Source organism: Dermacentor andersoni, chromosome 9 (genome assembly GCF_023375885.2).
Source record: "Dermacentor andersoni chromosome 9, qqDerAnde1_hic_scaffold, whole genome shotgun sequence".
NCBI classification, from domain to species: Eukaryota; Metazoa; Arthropoda; class Arachnida; order Ixodida; family Ixodidae; genus Dermacentor; species Dermacentor andersoni.
This window is the reverse complement of record NC_092822.1, coordinates 131,529,701-131,540,510: the sequence shown is the minus strand read 5'-3', so window position 1 is coordinate 131,540,510 and position 10,810 is coordinate 131,529,701.

Below are 10,810 nucleotides of genomic sequence, written 5' to 3'. Positions count from 1 at the left end.
TAGGCAAACAAAGATTTTCTCCACAACATTGAAAAAGTGGCACTGAGAATTCATTTTTGCGACAAAAATCGAAGTGTCTCGAAATTGACGGTACTCAGCACATATATTCCCAGGAATGTATAGATGCCGCCAAACGCGAAAAATGAACGATAAGGCAATCAAAGATTTTCTTCACAACATTGAAAAAGTGGCACTGACAATTCATTTTTGCGACAAAAATCGAAGTGTCTCGAAATGGACGGTACTCAGCACATATATTCCCAGGCATGTATAGATGCCGCTAAACGCGAAAAATGAACGATTAGGCAAACAAAGATTTTTCCCACAACATTGAAAACGTGGCACTGAGAATTCATTTTTGCGACAAAAATCGAAGTGTCTCGAAATCGACGGTACTCAGCACATATATTCCCAGGCATGTATAGATGCCGCCAAACGAAAAATTAACGATTAGGCAAACAAAGATTTTCTACACAACATTGAAAAAGTGGCACTGAGAATTCATTTTTGCGACAAAAATCGAAGTGTCTCGATATCGACGGTACTCAGCACATATATTCCCAGGCATGTATAGATGCCGCCAAACGCGAAAAGTGAACGATTAGGCAAACAAAGATTTTCTCCACAACATTGAAAAAGTGGCACCGAGAACTCATTTTTGCGACAAAAATCGAAGTGTCTCGAAATTGACGGTACTCAGCACATATATTCCCAGGCATGTATAGATGCCGCCATACGCGAAAAATGAATGATTAGGCAATCAATGATTTTCTCCACAACATTGAAAAAGTGGCACTGAGAATTCATTTTTGCGACAAAAATCGAAGTGTCTCGAAATCGACGGTACTCAGCACACATATTCCCAGGCATGTATAGATGCCGCCAAACGCGAAAAATGAACGATTAGGCAAACAAAGATTTTCTCCACAACGTTGAAAAAGTGGCACGAGAATTCATTTTTGCGACAAAAATCGAAGTGTCTCGAAATTGACAATACTCAGCACATATATTCCCAGGCATGTATAGATGCCGCCAAACGCGAAAAATGAACGATTAGGCAATCAAAGATTTTCTCCACAACATTGAAAAAGTGGCACTGACAATTCATTTTTGCGAGAAAAATCGAAGTTTCTCGAAATGGACGGTACTCAGCACATATATTCCCAGGCATGTATAGATGCCGCTAAACGCGAAAAATGAACGGTTAGGCAAACAAAGATTTTTCCCACAACATTGAAAAAGTGGAACCGAGAACTCATTATTGCGACAAAAATCGAAGTGTCTCGAAATTGACGGTACTCAGCACATATATTCCCAGGCATGTATAGATGCCGCCAAACGCGAAAAAAGAATGATTAGGCAATCAAAGATTTCCTCCACAACATTGAAAAAGTGGCACTGACAATTCATTTTTGCGACAAAAATCGAAGTGTCTCGAAATCGACGGTACTCAGCACATATATTCCCAGGCATGTATTGATGCCGCCAAACGCGAAAAATGAACGATTAGGCAAACAAAGATTTTCTCCACAACATTGAAAAAGTGGCACTGAGAATTCATTTTTGCGAAAAAAATCGAAGTGTCTCGAAATCGACGGTACTCAGCACACATATTCCCAGGCATGTATAGATGCCGCCAAACGCGAAAAATGAACGATTAGGCAAACAAAGATTTTCTCCACAACATTGAAAAAGTTGCACTGAGAATTCATTTTTGCGACAAAAATCGAAGTGTCTCGAAATTGACAATACTCAGCACATATATTCCCAGGCATGTATTGATGCCGCCAAACGCGAAAAATGAGCGATTAGGCAAACAAAGATTTTCTCCACAACATTGAAAAAGTGGCACTGAGAATTCATTTTTGCGACAAAAATCGAAGTGTCTCGAAATGGACGGTACTCAGCACATATATTCCCAGGCATGTATAGATGCCGCTAAACGCGAAAAATGAACGATTAGGCAAACAAAGATTTTCCCCACAACATTGAAAAAGTGGCACTGAGAATTCATTTTTGCGACAAAAATCGAAGTGTCTCGAAATCGACGGTACTCAGCATATATATTCCCAGGCATGTATTGATGCCGCCAAAGGCGAAAAATGAACGATTAGGCAAACAAAGATTTTCTCCACAACATTGAAAAAGTGGCACTGAGAATTCATTTTTGCGAGAAAACTCGAAGTGTCTCGAAATCGACGGTACTCAGCACATATATTCTCAGGCATGTATAGATGCCGCCAAACGCGAAAAATGAACGATTAGGCAAACAAAGATTTTCTCCACAACATTGAAAAAGTGGCACTGAAAATTCATTTTTGCGACAAAAATCGAAGTGTCTCGAAATGGACGGTACTCAGCACATATATTCTTAGGCATGTATAGATGCCGCTAAACGCGAAAAATGAACGATTAGGCAAACAAAGATTTTTCCCACAACATTGAAAAAGTGGCACTGAGAATTCATTTTTGCGACAAAAATCGAAGTGTCTCGAAATCGACGGTACTCAGCACATATATTCCCAGGCATGTATAGATGCCGCCAAACGAAAAATAACGATTAGGCAAACAAAGATTTTCTCCACAACATTGAAAAAGTGGCACTGAGAATTCATTTTTGCGACAAAAATCGAAGTGTCTCGAAATCGACGGTACTCAGCACATATATTCCCAGGTATGTATAGATGCCGCCAAACGCGAAAAGTGAACGATTAGGCAAACAAAGATTTTCTCCACAACATTGAAAAAGTGGCACTGAGAATTCATTTTTGCGACAAAAATCGAAGTGTCTCGAAATCGACGGTACTCAGCACATATATTCCCAGGCATGTATAGATGCCGCCAAACGCGAAAAATGAAGGATTAGGCAATCAAAGATTTTCTCCACAACATTGAAAAAGTGGCACTGACAATTCATTTTCGCGACAAAAATCGAAGTGTCTCGAAATCGACGGTACTCAGCACATATATTCCCAGGCATGTATTGATGCCGCCAAATGCGAAAAATGAACGATTAGGCAAACAAAGATTTTCTCCACAACATTGAAAAAGTGGCACTGAGAATTCATTTTTGCGACAAAAATCGAAGTGTCTCGAAATCGACGGTACTCAGCACATATATTCCCAGGCATGTATTGATGCCGCCAAAGGCGAAAAATGAACGATTAGGCAAACAAAGATTTTCTCCTCAAGATTGAAAAAGTGGCACTGAGAATTCATTTTTGCGAGAAAACTCGAAGTGTCTCGAAATCGACGGTACTCAGCACATATATTCTCAGGCATGTATAGATGCCGCCAAACGCGAAAAATGAACGATTAGGCAAACAAAGATTTTCTCCACAACATTGAAAAAGTGGCACTGAGAATTCATTTTTGCGACAAAAATCGAAGTGTCTCGAAATTGACGGTACTCAGCACATATATTCCCAGGAATGTATAGATGCCGCCAAACGCGAAAAATGAACGATTAGGCAATCAAAGATTTTCTCCACAACATTGAAAAAGTGGCACTGACAATTCATTTTTGCGACAAAAATCGAAGTGTCTCGAAATGGACGGTACTCAGCACACATATTCCCAGGCATGTATAGATGCCGCTAAACGCGAAAAATGAACGATTAGGCAAACAAAGATTTTTCCCACAACATTGAAAAAGTGGCGCTGAGAATTCATTTTTGCGACAAAAATCGAAGTGTCTCGAAATCGACGGTACTAAGCACATATATTCCCAGGCATGTATAGATGCCGCCAAACGAAAAATTAAGGATTAGGCAAACAAAGATTTTCTCCACAACATTGAAAAAGTGGCACTGAGAATTCATTTTTGCGACAAAAATGGAAGTGTCTCGAAATCGACGGTACTCAGCACAAAGATTCCCAGGCATGCATAGATGCCGCCAAACGAAAAATTAACGATTAGGCAAACAAAGATTTTCTCCACAACATTGAAAAAGTGGCACTGAGAATTCATTTTTGCGACAAAAATCGAAGTGTCTCGAAATCGGCGGTACTCAGCACATATATTCCCAGGCATGTATAGATGCCGCCAAACGCGAAAAGTGAACGATTAGGCAAACAAAGATTTTCTCCACAACATTGAAAAAGTGGCACTGAGAATTCATTTTTGCGACAAAAATCGAAGTGTCTCGAAATCGACGGTACTCAGCACATATATTCCCATGCATGTATAGATGCCGCCAAACGCGAAAAATGAACGATTAGGCAATCAAAGATTTTCTCCACAACATTGAAAAAGTGGCACTGACAATTCATTTTCGCGACAAAAATCGAAGTTTCTCGAAATGGACGGTACTCAGCACATATATTCCCAGGCATGTATAGATGCCGCTAAACGCGAAAAATGAACGGTTAGGCAAACAAAGATTTTTCCCACAACATTGAAAAAGTGGAACCGAGAACTCATTATTGCGACAAAAATCGAAGTGTCTCGAAATTGACGGTACTCAGCACATATATTCCCAGGCATGTATAGATGCCGCCAAACGCGAAAAAAGAATGATTAGGCAATCAAAGATTTCCTCCACAACATTGAAAAAGTGGCACTGACAATTCATTTTTGCGACAAAAATCGAAGTGTCTCGAAATCGACGGTACTCAGCACATATATTCCCAGGCATGTATTGATGCCGCCAAACGCGAAAAATGAACGATTAGGCAAACAAAGATTTTCTCCACAACATTGAAAAAGTGGCACTGAGAATTCATTTTTGCGAAAAAAATCGAAGTGTCTCGAAATCGACGGTACTCAGCACACATATTCCCAGGCATGTATAGATGCCGCCAAACGCGAAAAATGAACGATTAGGCAAACAAAGATTTTCTCCACAAGATTGAAAAAGTGGCACTGAGAATTCATTTTTGCGAGAAAACTCGAAGTGTCTCGAAATCGACGGTACTCAGCACATATATTCTCAGGCATGTATAGATGCCGCCAAACGCGAAAAATGAACGATTAGGCAAACAAAGATTTTCTCCACAACATTGAAAAAGTGGCACTGAGAATTCATTTTTGCGACAAAAATCGAAGTGTCTCGAAATTGACGGTACTCAGCACATATATTCCCAGGCATGTATAGATGCCGCCAAACGAAAAATTAAGGATTAGGCAAACGATTTTCTCCACAACATTGAAAAAGTGGCACTGAGAATTCATTTTTGCGACAAAAATGGAAGTGTCTCGAAATCGACGGTACTCAGCACAAAGATTCCCAGGCATGCATAGATGCCGCCAAACGAAAAATTAACGATTAGGCAAACAAAGATTTTCTCCACAACATTGAAAAAGTGGCACTGAGAATTCATTTTTGCGACAAAAATCGAAGTGTCTCGAAATCGATGGTACTCAGCACATATATTCCCATGCATGTATAGATGCCGCCAAACGCGAAAAATGAACGATTAGGCAATCAAAGATTTTCTCCACAACATTGAAAAAGTGGCACTGACAATTCATTTTCGCGACAAAAATCGAAGTGTCTCGAAATCGACGGTACTCAGCACATATATTCCCTGGCATGTATTGATGCCGCCAAACGCGAAAAATGAACGATTAGGCAAACAAAGATTTTCTGCACAACATTGAAAAAGTGGCATTGAGAATTCATTTTTGCGACAAAAATCGAAGTGTCTCGAAATCGACGGTACTCAGCACATATATTCCCAGGCATGTATTGATGCCGCCAAAGGCGAAAAATGAACGATTAGGCAAACAAAGATTTTCTCCACAACATTGAAAAAGTGGCACTGAGAATTCATTTTTGCGAGAAAACTCGAAGTGTCTCGAAATCGACGGTACTCAGCACATATATTCTCAGGCATGTATAGATGCCGCCAAACGCGAAAAGTGAACGATTAGGCAAACAAAGATTTTCTCCACAACATTGAAAAAGTGGCACTGAGAATTCATTTTTGCGACAAAAATCGAAGTGTCTCAAAATTGACGGTACTCAGCACATATATTCCCAGGAATGTATAGATGCCGCCAAACGCGAAAAATGAACGATTAGGCAATCAAAGATTTTCTCCACAACATTGAAAAAGTGGCACTGACAATTCATTTTTGCGACAAAAATCGAAGTGTCTCGAAATGGACGGCACTCGGCACATATATTCCCAGGCATGTATAGATGCCGCTAAACGCGAAAAATGAACGATTAGGCAAACAAAGATTTTCTCCACAACATTGAAAAAGTGGCACTGAGAATTCATTTTTGCGACAAAAATCGAAGTGTCTCGAAATCGACGGTACTCAGCACATATATTCCCAGGCATGTATAGATGCCGCCAAACGCGAAAAGTGAACGATTAGGCAAACAAAGATTTTCTCCACAACATTGAAAAAGTGGCACTGAGAATTCATTTTTGCGACAAAAATCGAAGTGTCTCGAAATCGACGGTACTCAGCACATATTTTCCCAGGCATGTATAGATGCCGCCAAACGCGAAAAATGAACGATTAGGCAATCAAAGATTTTCTCCACAACATTGAAAAAGTGGCACTGAGAATTCATTTTTGCGACAAAAATCGAAGTGTCTCGAAATCGACGGTACTCAGCACATATATTCCCAGGCATGTATAGATGCCGCCAAACGCGAAAAATGAACGATTAGGCAATCAAAGATTTTCTCCACAACATTGAAAAAGTGGCACTGACAATTCATTTTCGCGACAAAAATCGAAGTGTCTCGAAATCGACGGTACTCAGCACATATATTCCCAGGCATGTATTGATGCCGCCAAATGCGAAAAATGAACGATTAGGCAAACAAAGATTTTCTCCACAACATTGAAAAAGTGGCACTGAGAATTCATTTTTGCGACAAAAATCGAAGTGTCTCGAAATCGACGGTACTCAGCACATATATTCCCAGGCATGTATTGATGCCGCCAAAGGCGAAAAATGAACGATTAGGCAAACAAAGATTTTCTCCACAAGATTGAAAAAGTGGCACTGAGAATTCATTTTTGCGAGAAAACTCGAAGTGTCTCGAAATCGACGGTACTCAGCACATATATTCTCAGGCATGTATAGATGCCGCCAAACGCGAAAAATGAACGATTAGGCAAACAAAGATTTTCTCCACAACATTGAAAAAGTGGCACTGAGAATTCATTTTTGCGACAAAAATCGAAGTGTCTCGAAATTGACGGTACTCAGCACATATATTCCCAGGAATGTATAGATGCCGCCAAACGCGAAAAATGAACGATTAGGCAATCAAAGATTTTCTCCACAACATTGAAAAAGTGGCACTGACAATTCATTTTTGCGGCAAAAATCGAAGTGTCTCGAAATGGACGGTACTCAGCACACATATTCCCAGGCATGTATAGATGCCGCTAAACGCGAAAAATGAACGATTAGGCAAACAAAGATTTTTCCCACAACATTGAAAAAGTGGCGCTGAGAATTCATTTTTGCGACAAAAATCGAAGTGTCTCGAAATCGACGGTACTCAGCACATATATTCCCAGGCATGTATAGATGCCGCCAAACGAAAAATTAAGGATTAGGCAAACAAAGATTTTCTCCACAACATTGAAAAAGTGGCACTGAGAATTCATTTTTGCGACAAAAATGGAAGTGTCTCGAAATCGACGGTACTCAGCACAAAGATTCCCAGGCATGCATAGATGCCGCCAAACGAAAAATTAACGATTAGGCAAACAAAGATTTTCTCCACAACATTGAAAAAGTGGCACTGAGAATTCATTTTTGCGACAAAAATCGAAGTGTCTCGAAATCGGCGGTACTCAGCACATATATTCCCAGGCATGTATAGATGCCGCCAAACGCGAAAAGTGAACGATTAGGCAAACAAAGATTTTCTCCACAACATTGAAAAAGTGGCACTGAGAATTCATTTTTGCGACAAAAATCGAAGTGTCTCGAAATCGACGGTACTCAGCACATATATTCCCATGCATGTATAGATGCCGCCAAACGCGAAAAATGAACGATTAGGCAATCAAAGATTTTCTCCACAACATTGAAAAAGTGGCACTGACAATTCATTTTCGCGACAAAAATCGAAGTGTCTCGAAATCGACGGTACTCAGCACATATATTCCCTGGCATGTATTGATGCCGCCAAACGCGAAAAATGAACGATTAGGCAAACAAAGATTTTCTGCACAACATTGAAAAAGTGGCATTGAGAATTCATTTTTGCGACAAAAATCGAAGTGTCTCGAAATCGACGGTACTCAGCACATATATTCCCAGGCATGTATTGATGCCGCCAAAGGCGAAAAATGAACGATTAGGCAAACAAAGATTTTCTCCACAACATTGAAAAAGTGGCACTGAGAATTCATTTTTGCGAGAAAACTCGAAGTGTCTCGAAATTGACGGTACTCAGCACATATATTCCCAGGAATGTATAGATGCCGCCAAACGCGAAAAATGAACGATTAGGCAATCAAAGATTTTCTCCACAACATTGAAAAAGTGGCACTGACAATTCATTTTTGCGACAAAAATCGAAGTGTCTCGAAATGGACGGCACTCGGCACATTTATTCCCAGGCATGTATAGATGCCGCTAAACGCGAAAAATGAACGATTAGGCAAACAAAGATTTTCTCCACAACATTGAAAAAGTGGCACTGAGAATTCATTTTTGCGACAAAAATCGAAGTGTCTCGAAATCGACGGTACTCAGCACATATATTCCCAGGCATGCATAGATGCCGCCAAACGAAAAATTAACGATTAGGCAAACAAAGATTTTCTCCACAACATTGAAAAAGTGGCACTGAGAATTCATTTTTGCGACAAAAATCGAAGTGTCTCGAAATCGACGGTACTCAGCACATATATTCCCAGGCATGTATAGATGCCGCCAAACGCGAAAAGTGAACGATTAGGCAAACAAAGATTTTCTCCACAACATTGAAAAAGTGGCACTGAGAATTCATTTTTGCGACAAAAATCGAAGTGTCTCGAAATCGACGGTACTCAGCACATATTTTCCCAGGCATGTATAGATGCCGCCAAACGCGAAAAATGAACGATTAGGCAATCAAAGATTTTCTCCACAACATTGAAAAAGTGGCACTGACAATTCATTTTCGCGACAAAAATCGAAGTGTCTCGAAATCGACGGTACTCAGCACATATATTCCAAGGCATGTATTGATGCCGCCAAATGCGAAAAATGAACGATTAGGCAAACAAAGATTTTCTCCAGAACATTGAAAAAGTGGCACTGAGAATTCATTTTTGCGACAAAAATCGAAGTGTCTCGAAATCGACGGTACTCAGCACATATATTCCCAGGCATGTATTGATGCCGCCAAAGGCGAAAAATGAACGATTAGGCAAACAAAGATTTTCTCCACAACATTGAAAAAGTGGCACTGAGAATTCATTTTTGTGAGAAAACTCGAAGTGTCTCGAAATCGACGGTACTCAGCACATATATTCTCAGGCATGTATAGATGCCGCCAAACGCGAAAAATGAACGATTAGGGAAACAAAGATTTTCTCCACAACATTGAAAAAGTGGCACTGAGAATTCATTTTTGCGACAAAAATCGAAGTGTCTCGAAATTGACGGTACTCAGCACATATACTCCCAGGAATGTATAGATGCCGCCAAACGCGAAAAATGAACGATAAGGCAATCAAAGATTTTCTTCACAACATTGAAAAAGTGGCACTGACAATTCATTTTTGCGACAAAAATCGAAGTGTCTCGAAATGGACGGTACTCAGCACATATATTCCCAGGCATGTATAGATGCCGCTAAACGCGAAAAATGAACGATTAGGCAAACAAAGATTTTTCCCACAACATTGAAAAAGTGGCGCTGAGAATTCATTTTTGCGACAAAAATCGAAGTGTCTCGAAATCGACGGTACTCAGCACATATATTCCCAGGCATGTATAGATGCCGCCAAACGAAAAATTAAGGATTAGGCAAACAAAGATTTTCTCCACAACATTGAAAAAGTGGCACTGAGAATTCATTTTTGCGACAAAAATCGAAGTGTCTCGAAATCGACGGTACTCAGCACAAAGATTCCCAGGCATGCATAGATGCCGCCAAACGAAAAATTAACGATTAGGCAAACAAAGATTTTCTCCACAACATTGAAAAAGTGGCACTGAGAATTCATTTTTGCGACAAAAATCGAAGTGTCTCGAAATCGGCGGTACTCAGCACATATATTCCCAGGCATGTATAGATGCCGCCAAACGCGAAAAGTGAACGATTAGGCAAACAAAGATTTTCTCCACAACATTGAAAAAGTGGCACTGAGAATTCATTTTTGCGACAAAAATCGAAGTGTCTCGAAATCGACGGTACTCAGCACATATATTCCCATGCATGTATAGATGCCGCCAAACGCGAAAAATGAACGATTAGGCAATCAAAGATTTTCTCCACAACATTGAAAAAGTGGCACTGACAATTCATTTTCGCGAGAAAAATCGAAGTGTCTCGAAATGGACGGTACTCAGCACATATATTCCCAGGCATGTATAGATGCCGCTAAACGCGAAAAATGAACGATTAGGCAAACAAAGATTTTCCCCACAACATTGAAAAAGTGGCACTGAGGATTCATTTTTGCGACAAAAATCGAAGTGTCTCGAAATCGACGGTACTCAGCATATATATTCCCAGGCATGTATTGATGCCGCCAAAGGCGAAAAATGAACGATTAGGCAAACAAAGATTTTCTCCACAACATTGAAAAAGTGGCACTGACAATTCATTTTTGCGACAAAAATCGAAGGGTCTCGAAATCGACGGTATTCAGCACATATATTCCCAGGCA